Consider the following 23,118-nt stretch of genomic DNA (forward strand, 5'->3'; position numbering starts at 1 on the left):
TTGGATACATGGGGCAAACGCTGTAACTTCTACCCTGCATCAGAAGTTAAAATATCCAGTAAAAGGAAAGATTGTCACAGTCTATGGCGAAGAGGAATATGTGGTTAGTCACCTAAGCAATTCCAAATATGTTGAGTTGGAAGACGAATTCATCGAAACTCCATACCAATCTTTTGAGGTGGTCTCTCCAGATGTCTCTACCACCAAGCATATTCCTGCTACTCCAACTACAACTATGGCTTCTCTCAAAGATGCCAAAGCCATGATTGAACAGGGTGATCGCACAGTATGGGGACAGCTTCTCGATAAACCCTACAAGTCTGACAAGCTAGGCCTGGGCTATGATAGTGAAAATCAAAAGAATGATCAAGGTCCTCGTTCTGGAGGATTAATGTCACACTTCGTCAGTTAAGAAGTAAACGCTATTGAAGATGAAGGAGTGTTCTTGAACCATATCATTCAGCCATGTCCAGATGAGATTCCACCCATTTCCATGGGAATGTGGGATGCTGTGGGAGAACCAAGTGACGGGTATAATTATCAGTATACCGCACCTCAGAATTCTTATATTGCTATGGAAGACACTACCTCGACTGGATGGGGTGATCAAATTGAAAATGACGAAAGTTTCACAAGTCCCGTCACTGAGCAATATCAAAATCCACCCAAAGAAGTATGGGACACGCTAGGAGAACCCAGCGGCAAATATGACTATATGGTGAAATATTCTGCTCCTCCGAGCTCACAAATTGCTATGAAGGACATTGTCCCAACTGGATGGGATGAACATTACGATGACAATTTCGCTTTTGAAAAAGCCAGGGAAATACCAAATAACGAAGGTTGCTTTCTTTCAGAATACACTCCTCATCAAGATGCACAAGTCTCTATTCAAAACATCATCCGGACTGCATGGGACGGCCTTATCAAGCATCTCGCTCAGCCAACAGAGATATCTCAGCCTGGGCTCTCGTATCCAGCAGAGTATATCCCTTATCCCGAAGGATCACCGGCTCATTTTCCCACTAATGAAATCAATGCTTTGGAAGATGAAGAAGACAACTGCAACTGGAACAGCTGGATACTCCCTGCTCACAACAGTGGATTGAACAACTGGAAAGCTGAGGATGTGATCTCCTCTGACCAGGAGTAAATGCCATTTCCTGTTTTCTTTGTGTATATTGTGCAAAGATAAAAATGGTTCCTGAACAATCGAACCATGAGCCTGAAAGCCGTGTGCCTTGCCCAAAGCACACTGGCCCTTCTATAAGGGCTTATCATATCATGATCATGTGCATTCAATAAAATCATGGGACGCTTGCATATTTAAAATTTTGTGATCCTTTTTCTTTCTTTCTTCGCTTTCAAATAGCTATGTTTTTTCTTCACACACACTCACATAACTAACATGCAGATTCACATACACTCTGGATCCAGTCAACAACGATTCTGCTATTGCCCGTCATGACTTTGAAAGTCCGATCTACCAAACTGAGGACGAAAGTGAGGAAGATTGTGAAGTGCCAAGAGAAATTGCAAGGCTGCTAGAACAAGAAGACAAGGCCATACAGCCTCACGAGGAGCCAATTGAGGTCATCAACTTGGGCAGCAACGAAGAAAAGAAAGAAGTCAAAATAGGGGCTGATTTAGAACACAGCATCAAGCAAAGACTGATTCAAATGCTGCGAGACTACGTCGAGATATTCGCCTGGTCCTATGAAGATATGCCAGGCCTTGACACGGACATTGTAGTTCATCGCCTGCCAATCAAAGAAGGTAGCACTCCAGTCAAACAGAAACTACGAAGGAGTAGGCCTGATATGTCAAAAAAGATCAAAGACGAGGTTGAAAAACAGTTCAATGCCGGATTCCTAAAAGTTGTAAGTTATCCTCCTTGGATAGCTAACATCGTGCCTGTACCTAAAAAAGACGGGAAAGTCAGAATGTGCGTGGACTACAGAGATCTGAACCGGGCAAGCCCCAAAGATGATTTCCCTTTACCACACATCGATGTACTGGTTGACAATACCGCACAATGCAAGGTATTCTCCTTTATGGACGGATTCTCAGGGTACAATCAAATCAAGATGGCACCCGAAGACATGGAAAAAAAAACCTTCACAACACCCTGGGGAACCTTTTGTTACAAAGTAATGCCCTTTGGTCTGAAAAACGCAGGAGCAACCTTTCAACGTGCAATGGTAGCGCTATTTCATGATATGATTCATCAAGAAATAGAGGTGTATGTCGATGACATGATTGCAAAATCCAACACCGAGGAAGAACATCTGGGTCATTTACACAAGTTGTTTGACAGACTCAAGAAATACAAGTTGCGACTGAACCCAAATAAGTGTACCTTTGGAGTAAGATCCGGCAAACTCTTAAGTTTCATCGTCAGCAGCAAAGGTATTGAGGTTGATCCCGCCAAGGTTAAAGCCATTCAAGAAATGCCTATACCTCGTACCGAGAAACAAGTCAGAGGATTCTTGGGACGTCTAAATTACATCGCCCTATTTATTGCCCACATGACTACTACTTGTGTGCCGATCTTCAAACTGTTGAAGAAAATTCAAGTGGAAAGGTGGAATGACAAATGCCAGTTAGCCTTTGACAAAATCAAAGAATATCTCCAAAAACCTCCAATCTTGTTGCCACCTGTGGAAGGCAGACCTCTGATAATGTACCTAACTGTGTTAGAAGACTCAATGGGGTGTGTACTAGGACAACATGACGAATCCGGCCGAAAGGAGCACGCAATCTACTATCTTAGCAAAAAGTTTACCGATTGTGAAACAAGATACTCACTACTCGAAAAAACTTGTTGTGCCTTAGCTTGGGCGGCTCGCCGACTAAGACAGTACATGCTAAATCACACCACTTTCCTAATCTCCAAGATGGATCCCATCAAATACGTGTTCGAAAAACCTGCTCTCTCTGGAAGAATAGCGAGATGGCAAATGATCTTAACAGAATATGACATTCAATACACTTCACAAAAAGCAATCAAAGGAAGTGTGGTAGCTGATCATCTGGCTCATCAAGCAGTGGATGATTATCAAGCATTGAACTTTGACTTCCCAGACGAAGACATTATGCTAGTCAATGACTACAAACAACCAGGACCAGAAGAAGGACCCGAGCCAGGATCCCGATGGACTATGGTTTTTGACGGAGCTTCTAATGCACTTGGCAATGGCATCAGAGCTGTGATCATTTCCCCCGCAGGAGGTCATACACCATTCACTGCCAGGTTATGCTTCAATTGCACTAACAATATAGCCGAATACGAAGCATGTATTCTGGGTCTTAAAGCTGCAATCGATCTAAGAATCAAATTCCTGGAAGTCTACGGAGACTCGGCCTTGGTAATCTACCAAGTCAAAGGGGAATGGGACACGAAGCACCCGAATCTAATTCCTTACAAAGAATATGTGCTGAGTTTGATTCCTTACTTCGAAGAAATCACTTTCGAACACATCCCACGCGAGGAAAATCAACTAGCTGATGCTTTAGCTACCATGTCATCCATGTTCAAAGTCAGGTGGGACAACGAGGCGCCTATGATCACCATTTACAGGCAAGATGAACCATCCTATTGCAATGAGATCGATACCGAAGGAACCGAGGAAAAACCATGGTTCCATGAAGTAAAAAGATATCTCGAAGCTCAGGAGTACCCTGAAGGGGCATCCATTAACGACAGAAAGTTTCTAAGGAGATTTGCTGCCAAATTCTTTCTAAGCAATGGAACCTTATACAAACGCAACCATGACTCGACTTTACTTCGCTGTGTAAACAAGAAGGAAGCAAAACAGATCATGAAAGAAATACACAATGGTGCCTTCGGTACTCATTCCAGTGGACATACAATGGCTAAAAAGATCCTTAGAGCAGGTTATTACTGGTCTACCATGGAAACAGACTGCCATCATCACTCCCGAACATGTCACAAATGCCAGATATACGCTGACAAAGTACATATACCTCCAGTTCCATTAAGCGTCCTGACGGCTCCTTGGCCTTTTGCAATGTGGGGTATTGATATGATTGGAGAAATCAAACCTACTGCCTCCAACGGACATCGCTTTATCCTGGTCGCTATTGACTACTTCACAAAGTGGGTAGAAGCAGCTTCATTTGCTTCTGTTACCAAGAATATGGTGGCCCGGTTCATCAAATACAATCTCATTTGTCGGTACGTGATCGGAAAATAGCAAGTGTACTACTTTTGTTACCGATGTAGTTATTAAAATGGAGTTGAATCCAAGTATCGATCACAAGGACTGCGGATAAAATATAAGCCAGGACTAAATTTCAATTGAACAAAAAGCTATTGTGGTTTTTGATTTTCTTGATAAAACTACTAACTGTTTATAATTAAAAACGATAAGTAATTGATGATTTGGTTCACAAATGAGAAGGCATGCTAAGGTTGATGTATAAATCTTATGTAACTCCTTGAGAACACCGTTGTTCATGAAAAGATGTGACTACAATTGAGTATCAATTCCATAAAATAGTTTTCCCTAATTCCTTAGTGGAGAACTTATTAATACTTAAAAGTCAAGTTCAATTCCTCAATAATTGAATTTAGTATTAAGGCATTATGCATCGTAATCTAGAATGAATGATCACTATGGTGAAATCCTTATTCCTAAGTGATTTACCGGTAATGTTTTGATTCAAAACGCATTAGAGTGGTGTGTCACGCCTAACCCTAATCATAGATCAACAAAATATTTTCCAATATGATGAAGCATGAAAATCTTTGAATCATAAACTCAAATTATAAAAACATCAAATTCATCACAACGGTTTTAACAAGTCATTACATGAAAAGATTTAGGGACATCACCCTAGCATAAAATAGTTTAGCTACTCATAGTGTTTAAGAAAATAACAAGAGTAAATGAAGTCATTACAAGAAATTATCGGTCGATATGATCTCCAATCGCGAGTGCTCTTGAAGATCTCTTCCAAAACCCTTGATTGCTTTTTCTCTGTAATTCTCTATGCTCAATGATCCAAGATGCCTGGTTCCTTCTTCCTGTTAGGTTTTAGTAGTGTTGGCAGTCATCCCTCGTATCCGAAAGGTCCAAAATACCCTTAATGAGCTCAAGGCTTTCAAAATATCAAAAGTTAGAACTCTGCCCGCGCCTACCAACACGGACTGTGTGCAGGAACACGGGTGCCCGTGTTGGTCAACTGCTGCTTAGCCAAAAAAATCACTTTCTGCTCAGCTTTTCACACGGACCGTGTGCAGGAACACGGGTGCCCGTGTGAAACCTCTGCCTAGCTTTCAAAAACATCTTTCCAGCCATCTTTTGACACGGCCCGTGTGCATGCACACTGGTGCCCATGTGAACCTTCTATTTGGCTCTTTCAGCTTCTTTTTCTCGCCTCGGAGTGTCTTAAGTTCCTATCTCATTCCTGGGTCAACCTGGCCAACAACAAACTAACAACCAACGCATAAAATGGCACTTTTATAAAACTTAAAACACACTAGCATGCAAAACTCAAACAACCGACAAATTAAGAAACTTATAATAAAACCTATAACAATGCCACTTAGTATTACCAAGATTATGACTTTTGGTCGGAAAAAGGTGCGGAAACTTACTAGAAATGGTGACCGATCACAACCCCACACTTATCTCATTGCTTGTCCTCAAGTGATGTATCGAGTCAAAACAAAGGTCACCGACGAGACTCTTTTCTCCACAACACAACCAGGTTTTTCGCAAGATTCCTACACTTAGCAATCGAGTGTAAGGTTTCCTTCTTCAGACTATCAATGGCATTCCCACTTTCGAACACGCTTTTCACCTGCAAGCTTTTCACACTCTCACAAAATCTCTCCGGGTTAAAGTATCTACACTCATAGTATCACGGCATGCATATTACTTTCAACTTTGAATAAATCCTCAAATCACTACACACAGAGATTACACACACTTTATGAGGTCTTAGGGATGTAACGTGGCTTTGGTTTGGTGGGTAAACAAAGAACGGGGTAACAAATGGTTTAGGTGCTCGGCATTACATAGGATTCACTTCTCTACTCATTTTGATCTGAATCATAAGAATGGGGTTTGAACCTTTTTCAGATTAAAAGTGGACCGGGGCAAATATCTTATTCTGCTTTGAAATTTAAACCTCTTTTTGTTGGTTTTCACAAGATCATATTCATCATTTTCTCTCTTTTTTTTTTTTAGATATTCTTTTTTTTTTCTTGCCCCCCTTTTCAATGGTTCACAACCCCACACTTAGATCCTTTTAGTGTCTTACAAGTGATTAATCATGAATGCCGAGCGATGACATGAACAATGAGATAACGGGTGATAAAAAGACTAACACAATGAACAAAACAACTATTATGGCTCAAAGGGGGTTAACGATGGATAACATGCATACGGGATGGTTAGAAAGGCTCGGGGTTACGGAGAAAAAACTTGCCTCAGTGTGTGCTTTCATAGTGTGCTTGTGTTATGAGAAAATACGCAAAATCAAAGTGAATAATGTCATACCTGACTGAGCTCTCATATGGATGTTATAAATTTGGCTCTGACATCTCACCGGGTAGGTTAAGCTTGCATGCTTCAAAGTGCTCTAGGTGTTCTGCAATTTCCTTTCCTCCAAAGTTCACCATACTCTCTCTTGGTTCAGTGTTTTCCTCATTGCGTCCAACCTTCTTTTCTTTGATTGTGTCAACTTCCGTGGTGCCTGTAGAGATCAAGTGTGAGATGTGTTGTTCAACCACTATCTAGTCATTCGCCCCCCTCCGACTTGTATCCAACCTGGTAACACAATGTCAGCACTACAAACTCGAAATAAACATAAAAACAGAAAGACACAAGAAAAAGGTTCAAATTAAACAAACTAAACTATGAATTCAAAAACGGAAAGTAAAGCAATCAAGCAAAATAGATCCTCCCCCACACTTGAACTAAACATTGTCTCAATGTTTTAATTCCAGTGTGACGGAGATTACCAATCTCACTGATAAGGCGGAGGAGGAGGATCCTGAGGAAATTGCAACATGAGGCGTCGCATCATCTCCTGGACATCATCCACCACGGCTCCTTGTCTGAACAACTCAACACCCTGTCGTGCTTGCTCGGTGCGGAGAGCGCCAATCTCCGTTTGTACCCACCCCCATTGATCCTGGGTCATGGAAGATGATCCAACAGTGTGCTGGAAAAACTGCCGAGGAGGCGGGACAGGGCGATCTTGAGCGGGAAGGTCATCCTCCATGTCGTCACCTGCAAAATCATGGTCATGTGGAGGGCTTTCACCCATAAACTCACCTGTTGCTACATATAACCAGTTAGCACGATTTGCAATAGAAACAGAATCAGGTGCAGGTAGTGCCATAACATGCTGTCCATGGACAGTTAGTGAGTAATACCCAGGCTTTACTATAATCATCCTCTGATTTACAAGAGTTTGCAAATCAATTTTCTTACCCGGTAATGAAGGCTCATCATTCAACAAGTGGCCATAGTCCAAGTGCTCCGCCAATTGAGAAATCATTACCCCAACTGAAATCTCTCCACTAGAAGCATAACCAACTTGCTTCAGGTGGTTAGCAGCAAAAGCAGCGACATTCACCCGACTCACCTCAATCATGTTATGCAACAAAAATAGCTCTCTTTTTGCACAGACCCCTGTACTATCTCCCCTCCCAAACAAGGTAAAAGCCAAACCTTTCTGAGCATAACGGAAACAAGGGTTATGAATCCCCGAGGCCTTAGCCTTGCTTGGATTGTACCCAGCTGCACCTGTAATGGCTTCCCAGAATTCACAAGCAGGAAAAGTTTCAGGGGCAGCGCCTGGTCCAGAGGACGGTAATTTCAGTGCCTCCCCTACCTCTTCCACAGACAACACATGCTTATGCCCAAACATATAAAACTCTAGATCACCAAAGTACTCCATTTCGGAGCCATTCCATTTGTGTCTCAATTTGAATTCTACAGTGCTCAGGAATTCCAAAGTTAGGCCCTCATAAGTCGGTGCCTCAAACAGCATAAAAGGTAACATACCGATGTTGTGAAACATCCGGTAGACTTCATCTTTGAGGCCTAACTTGGTAAGAGTGTCATCACAAATATATCTAGTCGGTAGCAATTTACGTTGCACTAAAATATCATACCTTGCTTTGTGTTCAGGAAGTGCAAACGTAATGCCATGGGCATTCTCTTCTTGGTCCCCTCTACGAACGGTTGCGCGACTTGGAGCGCGACGGACCCGCTGCCTCGGTTGGGAGGGTTCGGCAAAATCATCCCGAACATTGCGGCGTGTGGTTGTCTTTCGGGGAGGCATTGTAATAGCTCTGCAAGAAAAAGTTAACAAAAACACACAAATAACACAAGGAAAAATTCGGAAAAATAAAATTGCACGAAATCAAAAATCTAAACCGATAGAAGTGAAGAGGATGGAGAGTAGAACAACTTTTGTGAAAGCACTATGGTGTTTTGATGGGTGGTTGATGGTGGTAGGATGAGTTTAGTGAAGGTGGAGGCTAGGGTTTAATGGAAGATGAGAAAGAAAAATGGGAGAATGAATGGAAAGAAGAAGAAGATTGGTTATAATGGAGATGGGCCCCACATGGGGTTTTAAAAAAAAATTGAAAAGTCTGTCCCGCACAGCTCACACGGTCCGTGTCCCTGCACACGGGCGGCCGTGTGAAAAAGCTGGCTGTTGGAATTTGGGGCGTGCTGAGGACAACACGGGCCGTGTTGCTGCACACAGGCGCCCGTGTTGCTGGTGCTGAAGCCACTTTTAAATTTTTTATTTCTTCTTTTCAGTCTGTTTTCAACACGGGCCGTGTTACTGCACACGGGTGCCCGTGTTGATGGTCTTCTATGCATCAAAAATGGACACTCTCCGTGCCTTTTTACTCGAGTTGCGTCTACAGTTCCAAACTCTACCACCTACAAAAGAAACGAAATAAAACAAAGAAAATGAAAGTTAAAGGAAACAAACGTGGGTTGCCTCCCACGGAGCGCTTCGTTTAACGTCGCATGGCTCGACGGTCCATCGTCCTACTAAGCAAGACGAATGACATCAACCTGTCCAACTGGTTGACCTTGGAAATATGGCTTTAATCTCTACCCATTAACTTTAAAGATGTCTCCATTAGCTTGATTCTTGATTTCAACTGCACCGTAAGGGAATACCTTATGAACCATAAATGGTCCCGACCATTTGGATCTCAATTTTCCCGGAAAAAGCTTCAAACGGGAATTGTACAGAAGGACCAGCTGTCCTTCCCAAAACTCTTTTTTCTGAATCCTCCTATCGTGCCACTTCTTGGTCTGTTCCTTGTAAACCTTGGCATTTTCGTACGCACGATTCCGGAACTCTTCTAATTCATGCAACTGTAAGATTCTAGAATTTCCTGCTAGAGACAAGTCCATGTTCAAAAATTTAGTTGCCCAAAATGCCTTGTGTTCAAGCTCTAAAGGCAAGTGACATGCTTTTCCGTAGACAAGTTGGTATGGTGACATCCCGATGGGTGTTTTGAACGCCGTTCGGTAAGCCCATAACGCATCATCTAGCTTTGTTGCCCAATCCTTTCGCGACGAACTCACTGTCTTCTCGAGAATTTGCTTGAGCTGTCTATTAGACACCTCTACCTGACCACTAGTTTGAGGGTGATAAGGGGTGGCTATCCGATGCTTCACATTGTATTTCTGCAGGAGTTTCTCCATGAGGTGATTTAGGAAGTGAGTTCCTTCATCACTAATTAGTGCTCTCGGTACTCCAAACCTAGCAAATATGTTCTCCCTCAAGAACTTGACTACTACCTTTGCATCATTAGTTGGTAAAGCTACCGCCTCCACCCATTTTGAGACATAGTCCACTGCAACTAAGATGTAATTCTTCCCGAATGATGGTGGAAACGGACCCATGAAGTCAATTCCCCAAACATCGAATAGCTCCACCTCTAACATGAAATTCTGGGGCATTTGATTTCTTTTTGAAATGTTCCCAGTACGCTGACACTTATCACATTCTTTTACCATCTCTTGGGAATCTTTGAACAATGATGGCCAGTACAATCCTGACTGCAAGACTTTGGAGGCAGTACGATCCCCACTGAAATGCCCTCCATATTCCGAGTCATGACATGCTCTCAACACATCCTTTTGCTCCTCCTCAGGCACACATCGTCTTATCAGCCCATCTACTCCTCTCTTGTATAGGTATGGGTCGTCCCATAGATAGAACCTGCAATCATGAACAAACTTTTTCTTGCGGTTAGAATCAAAATCGTCAGGTATTATACCGCCAACAAGGTAGTTTGCGTAATCAGCAAACCAAGGCACTCCAATAACAGCTAGGATGTGTTCATCAGCAAACTCATCCTTTATTGGACGCCGCTCTTCTGTCTCCTCAATGGGTGACATTCGCGAAAGGTGATCTGCAACAGTGTTCTCACACCCTTTCTTGTCGCGAATCTCTACATCGAACTCTTGGAGAAGTAAAATCCACCTCAGAAGTCTGGGTTTTGAATCCTGCTTGGCAAAGAGATATTTTAAAGCAGCATGGTCAGTGTAAACAATCACTTTCGAACCCAACAGATATTGCCTGAATTTATCAAAGGCATACACAACAGCTAGCAACTCCTTCTCGGTGGTTGCATAATTGATCTGTGCAGGGTTCAAAACATGACTGGCATAATAAATAACATGAAGCAATTTTTCTCTCCGCTGTCCAAGTACAGCCCCCACTGCAATGTCGCTAGCATCGCACATGATCTCAAAGGGTAGAGACCAATCAGGGGCAATCACAATGGGTGCCGACACTAGTTTATTTTTCAGTGTCTCAAATGCATCAGCACACTCTTTATCGAATACAAAAGTCCTGTCTTTAACCAACAAAGTGGTCAGCGGTTTGGCTATCTTTGAAAAATCCCTTATGAACCTGCGGTAGAATCCCGCATGGCCAAGGAAACTCCGAATACCTTTCTCATTCAAAGGTGGTGGTAATTTTGAGATAACCTCCACCTTAGCTTGATCAACTTCGATTCCCCTGTGGGAGATCTTGTGACCAAGAACAATGCCTTCTCGTACCATGAAATGGCACTTCTCCCAGTTTAGGATCAGATTACTTTCTTGACATCGCTGCAAAACAAGTGAAAGGTTAGCCAGACAATTATCAAAGGAGGAACCAAAAACCGAGAAGTCATCCATGAAGACTTCCATATGCTTTTCAAGCATATCCGCAAAAATAGAAGTCATGCATCTTGGAATGTCGCTGGGGCATTACACAACCCGAACGGCATCCTTCTATAAGCGAAGATACCGTATGGGCAAGTAAAGGCTGTCTTTTCTTGATCCTCCGGTGCAACCGCAATTTGGTTGTATCCAGAGTACCCATCCAGAAAACAATAATAGTCATGCCCAGCCAATCTTTCTAACATTTGGTCAATGAATGGCAATGGAAAGTGATCTTTTCTTGTGGCCAGATTTAGTCTTCTGTAGTCTATGCACACCTGCCACCCAGTGACCGTTCTGGTAGGAATCAACTCATTCTTTTCATTAGCTATCACCGTTGTACCTCCTTTTTTAGGTACCACATGAACAGGGCTCACCCATGAACTGTCTGATATCGGGTAAATAAGACCTGCATCTAACAGCTTCACAACTTCCTTTCTCACTACCTCCTTCATAACTGGGTTCAATCTCCTTTGAGGCTGCACCACCGGTTTGTGATCTTCTTCCATGAGAATTTTGTGCATTCACATCGTAGGACTTATTCCCTTGAGGTCTTCAATCTTCCAACCCATAGCTCCCTTGAACTTTTTCAGAACTTCAATTAACTTGTCTTCTTGTATATTTTTCAAGCTCGAGCTAATGATGGCGGGACATTTTTCTTCAGAATCAAGGAAAACATATTTAAGATTCTCCGGAAGCTGTTTCAATTCTGAACTTTTTGGCTTTTCTTCATTGCAACCCAATGCTATTGGTTGCCTTAGATCTTCCCACCTATGTGTTCGAGAACCTTTAAAGATAGGTTGAGTTTCCAACATTGATACCACCTCCAAGTCATTATCATTGGCTTCTTCATTTTCTCCAAAAATTGACAAGCTCAAAACTCTTTCGAGAGGTAATTGCGATACACTCTCCACATGATCACTTTCTACCACTTGTTGGAGCACTTGTATATTGCTACTAGTGCCAATATCCTCTTTATGCTTCATGGTATTATGAACATTGATTTTTAACTCTTCATCATAAACCTTCAAAGTCAGAGTGCCCCCATCCATATCTATCATGACTCTCCCCGTTTCCAAGAATGGTCGTCCCAGAATTATCGGCATCTCTTCGTCTTCTGGCATTTCAAGAATTACAAAATCTACCGGAAACACAAACTTATCCACTTTCACAAGGACGTCTTGGACTACTCCGTAAGGTCGCTTGACCGAATGATCTGCAAATTGGAGAGTCATCCGAGTGTCTTGGATTGCACCAATTCCCAACTTTTTGTAGATGGATAGAGGCATGAGACTGATACTTGCCCCCAGATCAATTAGAGCTCTCTTGAAAGATCTATCTCCAATAGTGCAAGGGATAGTAACTGCTCCTCTATCCTTCTTTTTCACTGGTATCTTCATGCCCTGCAAAATAGCACTACAAGTTTCTGTTAGAATAATGGGATGGTCTGCAATGGTTCGCTTTTTAGCGATGATGTCCTTCATGAATTTGGCATAGGTGGGCATTTGCTCAAGTGCCTCCAACAACGGAATATTCAGCTCCAGCTTTTTGAATAATTCCAGGAACTTCTCAAAATTCTTTTCTTGCTGCCCCTTTTTCTTGTTTCTTTGAGGGTAAGGCAACTTGACTTCTGGTGTTGGTGTTAATACTTTTTCTTTCGTAACTGGTGCTGGTGTTACCACTTCTTCTTCCACTTGCTCATTCTCTCTTATGTCCAGCTCCACCTCAAGCAATTGATCCTCACTCTCCGAATCCTTTTCCACCACTTCACGTGGTTTCCCTCTCCGTGTAGTGACGACATTGATTTTTTGATTGTCTTTAGGATTAGTAACAGTTGCGCTTGGGAGGGCTCCTGGTGCTTGCGGAATTGCAAGGTGTTGAGCAATTTGACTCATTTGTACTTCAAGGTTCTTGATTGAGGCTCCGGTGTTCCTTAAATTGCTACGTGTCTCTTCTTGGAATTGGGAGCTTTGAGCGGCCATCTTTTCAATGGCAATTTCCCACTCCGCCTTTCTTGGACCCTGTGGTTGGTATTGTTGTTGAGGTTGCTGGTATGGTTGTTGTTGCGGACGATATTGTTGTCCCTGTGGTTGGTATTGTTGAGTCTGAGGCTGATATGGTTGTTGTCCTTGAACCGGCTTCTGGCCGTTTCCTTGCTGGTCTTTCCATGAGAAGTTCGGATGATTTTTCCACCCCGGATTATATGTGTTGGCATAAGGATTATTCTGCCTCAACATATGAATCTGCTCAACCTGTTCTTGAGTTGCCACACAATGCATAGCAAAGTGCGGTCCACCACATATTTCACAAAGAACCGCTTTAACTGGTTCCACCTGTGCTACTGTCTGAGTTCCAATATTCATCTTTTTTAACCTTCTCTCTACCTCTGCAGCAATCTGATCCTCCATCTTTACAACCTGTTCTGGCAACTTCAAATCAATTTTGCCCTCCGGTTGGCTCATGGTACGATCATACAACTCAAGATGCTCATTAGCAGCAATTGCCTCTATGATCCTTTTCATAACTGTGGCTGTAGCAAAATTTGTTGAACCACCAGCAGCGGTATCAATAAGCTGCTTTGTCTTAAGTCGCAACCCATTCACGAAATTCTGCATTTGCTCGGTAGCGTCCATGTTATGAGTAGGACATGCAGTCAAACACCTTTTGAACCTCTTGTATGCATCCCCCAATGATTCCCCCTCTTTTTGTTTGAAATTTACAATGTCGTATCTTTTTCGGATAAACACCGACGCAGGAAAATATTCATTGAGGAATGCCGTTTCCATCTCTTGCCATGTTGTGATACTTGCAGCCGGAAGTGAGTAAAACCACTCCTCTGCGTCATCAGTAAGTGTAAACGGGAACATAACAAGTCTCTTGGCCTCCTCTGAATGACCTTCGATCTTCAACGAAGTTGTCGTAGTGAGAAATCTCTGAAGATGCTTATTTGCATCCTCGTTTATTCTTCCGGAGAACGGCTTGCTCTCTAACTGGCGAATGGTGGATGGATGCAATTGAAAATGTGCCACATTCACAGGTTGATTAACAATAGTCATCCGGTTGGGGTGAGCATTTGCCCCTCCATAGTCCCCTAACAATCTCTCCGCAGGAGGTTGATTTCCAGCCATGTTAACTGGTTCCTGAACTACCTCCCTGTCAAAGTCAGAGTCGCTGTGCTCCGAATGCACAGACACTTCGTCGTCGCTTTCCTGATGTGGAACACTAAGACTTGCACTTGGTGCTGCCAGTCTTTCAATTCTTGCCTTGCGGCGTCTCTCGTGCAGAGCTCTTTCTGGTTCTGTGTCAAAGGAAAATTTAGCTGAGGTCTGACCTCGCATAAACAGTTAGACAACAGTTAGAACAGATACAAGACTGCAATGAAATTCAAATTAACAAATAAAAATAAAATTTTGGTCGCAGAGCAACAAAATTCCAATTGACTTAAAGTTCGGCTTATAGTTTGGCAGTCCCCGGCAACGGCGCCAAAAACTTGATCGGAAAATAGCAAGTGTACTACTTTTGTTACCGATGTAGTTATTAAAATGGAGTTGAATCCAAGTATCGATCACAAGGACTGCGGATAAAATATAAGCCAGGACTAAATTTCAATTGAACAAAAAGCTATTGTGGTTTTTGATTTTCTTGATAAAACTACTAACTGTTTATAATTAAAAACGATAAGTAATTGATGATTTGGTTCACAAATGAGAAGGCATGCTAAGGTTGATGTATAAATCTTATGTAACTCCTTGAGAACACCGTTGTTCATGAAAAGATGTGACTACAATTGAGTATCAATTCCATAAAATAGTTTTCCCTAATTCCTTAGTGGAGAACTTATTAATACTTAAAAGTCAAGTTCAATTCCTCAATAATTGAATTTAGTATTAAGGCATTATGCATCGTAATCTAGAATGAATGATCACTATGGTGAAATCCTTATTCCTAAGCGATTTACCGGTAATGTTTTGATTCAAAACGCATTAGAGTGGTGTGTCACGCCTAACCCTAATCATAGATCAACAAAATATTTTCCAATATGATGAAGCATGAAAATCTTTGAATCATAAACTCAAATTATAAAAACATCAAATTCATCACAACGGTTTTAACAAGTCATTACATGAAAAGATTTAGGGACATCACCCTAGCATAAAATAGTTTAGCTACTCATAGTGTTTAAGAAAATAACAAGAGTAAATGAAGTCATTACAAGAAATTATCGGTCGATATGATCTCCAATCGCGAGTGCTCTTGAAGATCTCTTCCAAAACCCTTGATTGCTTTTTCTCTGTAATTCTCTATGCTCAATGATCCAAGATGCCTGGTTCCTTCTTCCTGTTAGGTTTTAGTAGTGTTGGCAGTCATCCCTCGTATCCGAAAGGTCCAAAATACCCTTAATGAGCTCAAGGCTTTCAAAATATCAAAAGTTGGAACTCTGCCCGCGCCTACCAACACGGACCGTGTGCAGGAACACGGGTGCCCGTGTTGGTCAACTGCTGCTTAGCCAAAAAAATCACTTTCTGCTCAGCTTTTCACACGGACCGTGTGCAGGAACATGGGTGCCCGTGTGAAACCTCTGCCTAGCTTTCAAAAACATCTTTCCAGCCATCTTTTGACACGGCCCGTGTGCATGCACACTGGTGCCCGTGTGAACCTTCTATTTGGCTCTTTCAGCTTCTTTTTCTCGCCTCGGAGTGTCTTAAGTTCCTATCTCATTCCTGGGTCAACCTGGCCAACAACAAACTAACAACCAACGCATAAAATGGCACTTTTATAAAACTTAAAACACACTAGCATGCAAAACTCAAACAACCGACAAATTAAGAAACTTATAATAAAACCTATAACAATGCCACTTAGTATTACCAAGATTATGACTTTTGGTCGGAAAAAGGTGCGGAAACTTACTAGAAATGGTGACCGATCAGTACGGCATCCCTGAACGGATTATCACGGACAATGGCACAAATCTAAACAACATAATGATTACTGAACTTTGCACACAGTTCAAGATCAAACATCATAATTCTTCTCCATATCGACCAAAGATGAACGGCGCGGTGGAAGCTGCCAACAAGAACATCAAGAAAATCATACAAAAAATGACAGTAACCTACAAAGATTGGCATGAGATGTTACCTTTTGCTCTTCATGGTTATCGCACATCTGCGCGTACTTCAACAGGGGCAACTCCATTCTCCTTAGTCTATGGTATGGAGGCAGTTCTTCCAATTGAAATTCAGATTCCTTCCCTAAGGATTATGAAAGAAGCCAATCTAGACGAAGACGATTGGATTCAAACACGGTTGGACCAGATAAACTTGATTGATGAGAAAAGGCTCGCAGCTATTTGTCATGGTCAGCTATACCAAAAGCGTATGATCAAAGCCTTCAACAAAAAAGTCAAAAGTCAAGCATACCAAACTGGTGGCTTGGTTGTCAAACGCATCATCTTACCACAAGGTGATCCCAGAGGCAAATGGACTCCCACCTACGAGGGACCATTCATAATCAAGAAAATATTCTCCGGCGGCGCCATGTTGCTTACCACCATGGATGGTGAGGATTTCCCACACCCTGTGAATGCTGACATAGTCAAAAAATACTTCGCTTAAAAAGAAAAAAACAGCTCGCTAAGTTGAAAACCTGAAAGGGCAACTTAGGCAAAAAATGAGCGTCTCGGTGGATTGAAAACCCGAAAGGGCGGTCCAGGCAAAAATTAAAGACTAAACAAATACTATCCCGGTAGGCTGAAAACCTGAAAGGGCAGCCTAGGCAAAAGTTAGGGAATGAAGCATACAACTATGTTCCGTTCAGCTGCCTACTCCCCATCAAGATTCAACACCTCAAAGACACCGATCAGTCCAACCACTTTCTTCCAACAAGTGAGGGATGAGATGCTCGAAGACAGATTGGCAATAGCAGAATTGAAACTTGACTGGATTGTTTTCACATAGCTATTTATCTTTATAAATATTTTCCAAAACTTTATGACAGTTTCCTACTTCTAGGATTATTGTCTCCCTGTGCTAATCAGCCTATCATGGCTCTTTTTCAAAAATCAATGCAGCTTAGGCTCAAAAATCACCATTTTCACTTTTTCTGTTTTAAATACGTAAACGTCCCAATGATAATTCTGAATGAACATGTGCATTTGAATATGATTGATGTTTACCAGGAAAAACAGGAATAGCATTCAGGTAATGTCCCAATTATCTGGACATCATCCCATCAGAAGAAAATCCCCAAGAGAAGCGCATTTCTCAGCAAATTCCTCAAAAAAGATTTTCTCTTCAAAAGAAGTCTTATCCCCCAGCAGGGTTGTTCCAGATTACTATCTTCAGAAGGTGTGATCCCCGCACCCGGACTTGGTCAGATAGTGCATCGGAGGATTATGCATCTTCCTCATTCCCATTTGAAAGGGCATCAGCACTTCCAGCTACCTTTCATTCCCAAGTGATAGTCAAAGATCCTTCAACAGAGTACCATGGTTCTCAAAGAATTTCCCCAGCCGAGGGTACTCAAACAAGACAAAAGATCATCAACAATCACAATATAGTCATATCCAGATGACTGGCGGAAATTTATTTTCCCAAATAGAAGCTTGACATCACATTCATACATCACACATTCATATTCACATTCATACATCATGCATCATGCGCGTATTCATACGCATATTCATACACAACATAACATGCATATTTCTCCTTTAACTCGAGAGTATCTCACATTACATGCATCATAAACATTGCATATCACTAACTTGATTTTTCAGGTAGACGAATATCTTCAACAAAGATATTCTCAATCACATGCAGTGTTCACCTGAATTCCATGAACGATTCTCTCAGATATAATCAAGCCAAAGATTCATTCTGATCACTTATCAACTCAAAAACAAACATCACAGATCAAAGTTGATACCTCAGACGGTTCCAGAACGATCTAACATTGCAGATCTAAAGTTGATACCTCAGACGGTTCCAAAATGATCTAACATCGCAGATCTAAAGTTGATACCTCAGACGGTTCCAGAACGATCTAACATTGCAGATCTAAAGTTGATACCTCAGACGGTTCCAAAACGATCTAACATCGAAGATCTAAAGTTGATACCTCAGACGGTTCCAGAACGATCTAACATCGAAGATCTAAAGTTGATACCTCAGACGGTTCCAGAACGATCTAACATTGAAGATCTAAAGTTGATACCTCAGACGGTTCCAGAACGATCTAACATTGAAGATCTAAAGTCGATACCTCAGACGATTCAAGGATGATCTAACATCAAAGATCTAAAGCTGATACCTCAAACGGTTCCACAATGATCAACTTTCAAAATCTAAAGCAGGAAAAACTTTGGACAAGTTCCGTAGCAATCATCCTCCTAGACTTAAAGCGGTAACCTTGGACGGTTCCGAAACAGTCAACACAAAGACTTTCAAATCCTTCATCAAGATATAATCAATGGATTCATTCTGATGAACAAACCATCAACCCATTTACCAGGTGGCATCTGAAAGCCCATCTCAGGTAATGTTTCAATCTGCCAACAACATTTCGCAGACGACATTCAAATGCAACTTCCAACATCTCTTCTGATCAAGGTAAGTGCAAATTTTCAGGGCATCTAAATATTCAATCATCTTCTACCTTCAGATTTCAGACAATCTCTTCAGGTTTAAGAAGATTGAATAGGGGCAACTGTTATACCCCAAAATTTGCCCGCATCTTTTTTCAAGAAAACTCCAATCTGAAAATTAAGAGTCTCATATAATCATGGATTTTTATTTCAACAAATATCCTGACATATGAAATACTTAGTTTTTAGAATTTTTCTTATACAGTAATTTGGCTTGCAGTTGAATTTATTCTTACGCAAACGCCAAATACTGTTTATTACTTCACACATGCTATTTATTTATTTACAGATAAATAGTACTGACACAATTGGTACAGAGTTAAATCTTTTTGCAGGCGCAGAATCAGGAAACTCAGACTGTACTGGTAACAAGTAGATTATTATTATCTTTTGTTTCCCACTAATTTTGGTACTATATTCCATTATTTTCAAAAATCTTTTCAAATCTCTTTTTCAAAAATCAAATCCTAACTTTATTCTCTACATCTCTCTTTTTCCCAACACTATCATACACTTTCTTTCAAATCTTACTTCCACTCAAATTTTCCTTTTGTACGGAATCACATCATTCCCCAACGTCTCTATCCTTCTTTCCATTCTATAAATACCTCTCATTTTCTCATAAAAATCTCACATCAAATTCTAATTCATCTCTCAAATTTCTACTTCATAATCCATCCTTTCTTCTTCCCCGACAAAATGGCAAAGCGGTGGGAAACGTGTTTTCTTATGGTCATCACCATTGCTACGGTGATCATGTCTTTCTTCTGTCTACATAGCCCGGAACACTGTGGACCTGGGATGCTTATGCTCCCAATCATCTACATGTTACTATTTGTAGCATGGGTTATCAATCGTCATTCTTAAAATTTGCCGTATTTCTTATTTCTTAAATGTACCGTTTATTCGTCGTACTGTTCAATATAGTATGTAATATTTGTACTGTCAGTATTAAATGTTGTACTATTTGTCATAATATTGCTTAATTACTCAGATAATATTTTGTGTGTTTTCTGCCAGTCAAATATTCATTTTTCTGTGCATTAAATGATTTTCAGGGTTATTATCGGTAATTTTGCCCGCATACAGCAAATATTAGTTATTTATTATGTCTGTGTTTTTTTTAACAAGTCATGTAAATAAACTTTCATTTTTTTTCACATAAAACAAAAACAAAAACAACAAAAAAGAAAATTAACTTTGACTGTTGATTTTTCACTCTAACTGCTACGTCAATACCTGAACAGTCAATTGACAGTCAAACTGCTGGCAGTACAATTCTCAGTGTTTTGTACCATCAATCAAATCAATCTTTTACAATTCAAAATTCCAAGATTTTTGTTCTAGAAGTCTTCTGAATATCACGCGATTAGCAGAGACTCAACACTGCACAAAAATCAGGTACGCTTAACTGTCTCCTACACAAACAGTCCCTGACTAGGGTTTTCTTGTTTTTACAGGAGAAACAAGTTTTTGAGACCACAAATGGATTTCATGCACATCCATATATCTCAAAGTACCATCATACAAATTTTCAAACTTCAATTCACTCAGACGCACCGTCAGCAGCTCAAACAATCAACAGACGACCCGTTTGACCAAAAAGTCAACAGACAGTCAAAAATGAATTTTTTTGTCAAAGTCCATATTTTGTCAAAGGATTCATCATTTGATCATTGGATGATCATAATTCATCAAGGAAAGATCAAAAATCAACAAAACCCTAAGATTCAAAATTAGGGTTTTTGCCTGAAAAGTCAACTCAACTTTGACTGGTCATAACTCTCTCATCCTTCATCCAAAAAATTCAAACCAAAGCTCATTTTGAAGGAAATTCAATTATCTTTCAAATGCAATTGATCCCATGGTCATTGCATTCACCATTTGAAAAATATGACCAAAGACATTACAGGTCATTTTCAAAGTCAACAAAAAGACACGTTTTTCAAAAGGACACACAAGGAGCATCAAAAATCATTTTGACATGAGACCAAAGACATTGGTTAGAGGACTCTTTGAGGTTTCCAAAAAGTGCAAGATCTCCTTCATATGACAAAAATTGAGGGATTTACACCTTGTTGAAGTTGGCTAAATTTTGGGAAAATACATGAAATCAACATTGCTCAAAAATGTATTTTTTCCAAATGGGGCCAAGTTTTCATGGTTCAAACATCATTTCCATAATATAATGGGCCTCCCACGACCAAGACAAAGCCCACATCATTTTTATCCATTTTTGATTTAATTTTATCACATATAAGATTAAATTTAAAAGGGAAAATGGAAGGATAATGCATAGCTTGAATTCCAAGCATGACTCATCAAGAGAATCATTCAACTCTGTCCCAAGCCAAAGTACAGCAGAGGGAGAGAAGAAAATCAAGCCATAGTGGCTTAAATGCCAAGCTACACATGTGGAAAAAGTCAAAAATTCAACAAAGCACTTATTGCTTTCTAGCTTAGATTTTAAGCACTTCAATGCTTATATATAGGCTAGCATACTTCAGTAATGAAGAGAGACAAGTTCAGAAACAAAGCCTTGCTTGTAACACACTTGTAATCACTTGAAACTTTTCAAAGAAATCTCAAATTCGAATTTTGAATTCCAGTCACTTTCCATACAAACTAAACATTCTAATACCTTCCTCAAGCATCACTGAACATATCTCAATCATTTCCAAGTCTTGAAACCTCATAAATCGAGCTACCTAGGCCACGGTTTGTTCAAACTAAAACTAACTTATATCTCATAACACACGCATATCTAGCAAGATGTAGACATATATTTGAACTTAGTGTGGTGTGTAGATCGTTTCTGGACATTTAATTAAGGTTTGGTTGCTTATATACGAAGTTACCATTTTAGGGTTCATACTCTCCAAATTAGGGCTTTCTGAAATAAGCAAAATTACAGGTTCTAAGTGGTACCACTGAATTCGTATGGACTAGACGAATTGAATGGGCATGTCGCGCCAAATTTATATTCACGTTTACACCTATTCGCTATTTTGCAGGCTTAAGCATCACTTATTATAGCGCTTTTTTACAAAAGCGCTGTCAAAGGTGTTGTCTGGAGGTTGAAGATGATGCGTGTCCTCACCCTATTGGCTGGCATGCGCGCGTGTTTTTTAAATTTATCTCTGATTCTGTGCTTTGCAGGTGTAACTTTTACCACGTGCCTCAATATCTGGGCCATCTGATCTCATTTAATGACTCATCCAACGCATCAGAATGAATCCCCATACCATGGACTCTCAGATTAATCACACATGATCATGTATCCTTTTATTTTCTATTTTATTTTAATTTTCTTTGCAAAATTAATTAAAAATAGTTTTAAAAATCCAAAAAATACACAAAATATTTTTAGACTTCTAAAATAATATATTATTTTCTGAAATAAAAATATTTCATTTTTCTTCAAAATTTCAATATTTTGCATAATTAATTAGTATATATTTATATATTTGCTTTTTAATTATTCTAACCAATCAAAAAATCATAAAAAAAATTGTTCTTTATATTAAATATTGTTTATATGTTATAAACTAATTTTGTACATATTTAGGATAATTTTCTCTTTAAGTTTTAATTATTTGTATAATTATTTGCATAATTATGTTTTAATTAGCTTAATCAATTTCAAATCAATTTCAAAAATTCCAAAAAATTAGTTTTGTTTTAAAATTAATTGACAAATATTTTGTACATTTTTTTAAACTTAATTTCTAGGTTTAAATTTATTTTCATATTTTTTTCATTTTAATTTAATTAATCATGCATTAATTATAATTAAAATCAATCATAAAAAAAATCCAAAAACATGCCTTTTATTTTTCTTGCAATTTAAATTCCTAGATAAATGTATAGGATGTCAAATTCATGTAAATAGGCTAGTTTACATTTCCTGCACAATCGATGTAATAGCGTAGATTTACTTTCCGCATTTTAATTTCCAGCAAATATAAACTGCGTGTATGTCAAAGATAAAATTGAACCGTTAGATCACTAACTTCAAAGATAAAATATCTGAATCCAAACACAATCAAACTTGCACCTCTTAAGGTAATCCCTTCTCATTCTTTTCAAAATCAAAGTCAAAATTCTACTGTTTCGAGTACAAAATCGAACCTTTTGTTTGTATCCGGTGAAAGGATAGATTTTTAAAGGAAATAAGGATAAAGACCTTACAACTCAGGGTAGACCTCCTAGTTTGCTTGCTCAAATCAAAACAAACAAAATTCT

Source organism: Vicia villosa, unplaced genomic scaffold, assembly GCF_029867415.1.
Source record: "Vicia villosa cultivar HV-30 ecotype Madison, WI unplaced genomic scaffold, Vvil1.0 ctg.000742F_1_1, whole genome shotgun sequence".
NCBI lineage: Eukaryota > Viridiplantae > Streptophyta > Magnoliopsida > Fabales > Fabaceae > Vicia > Vicia villosa.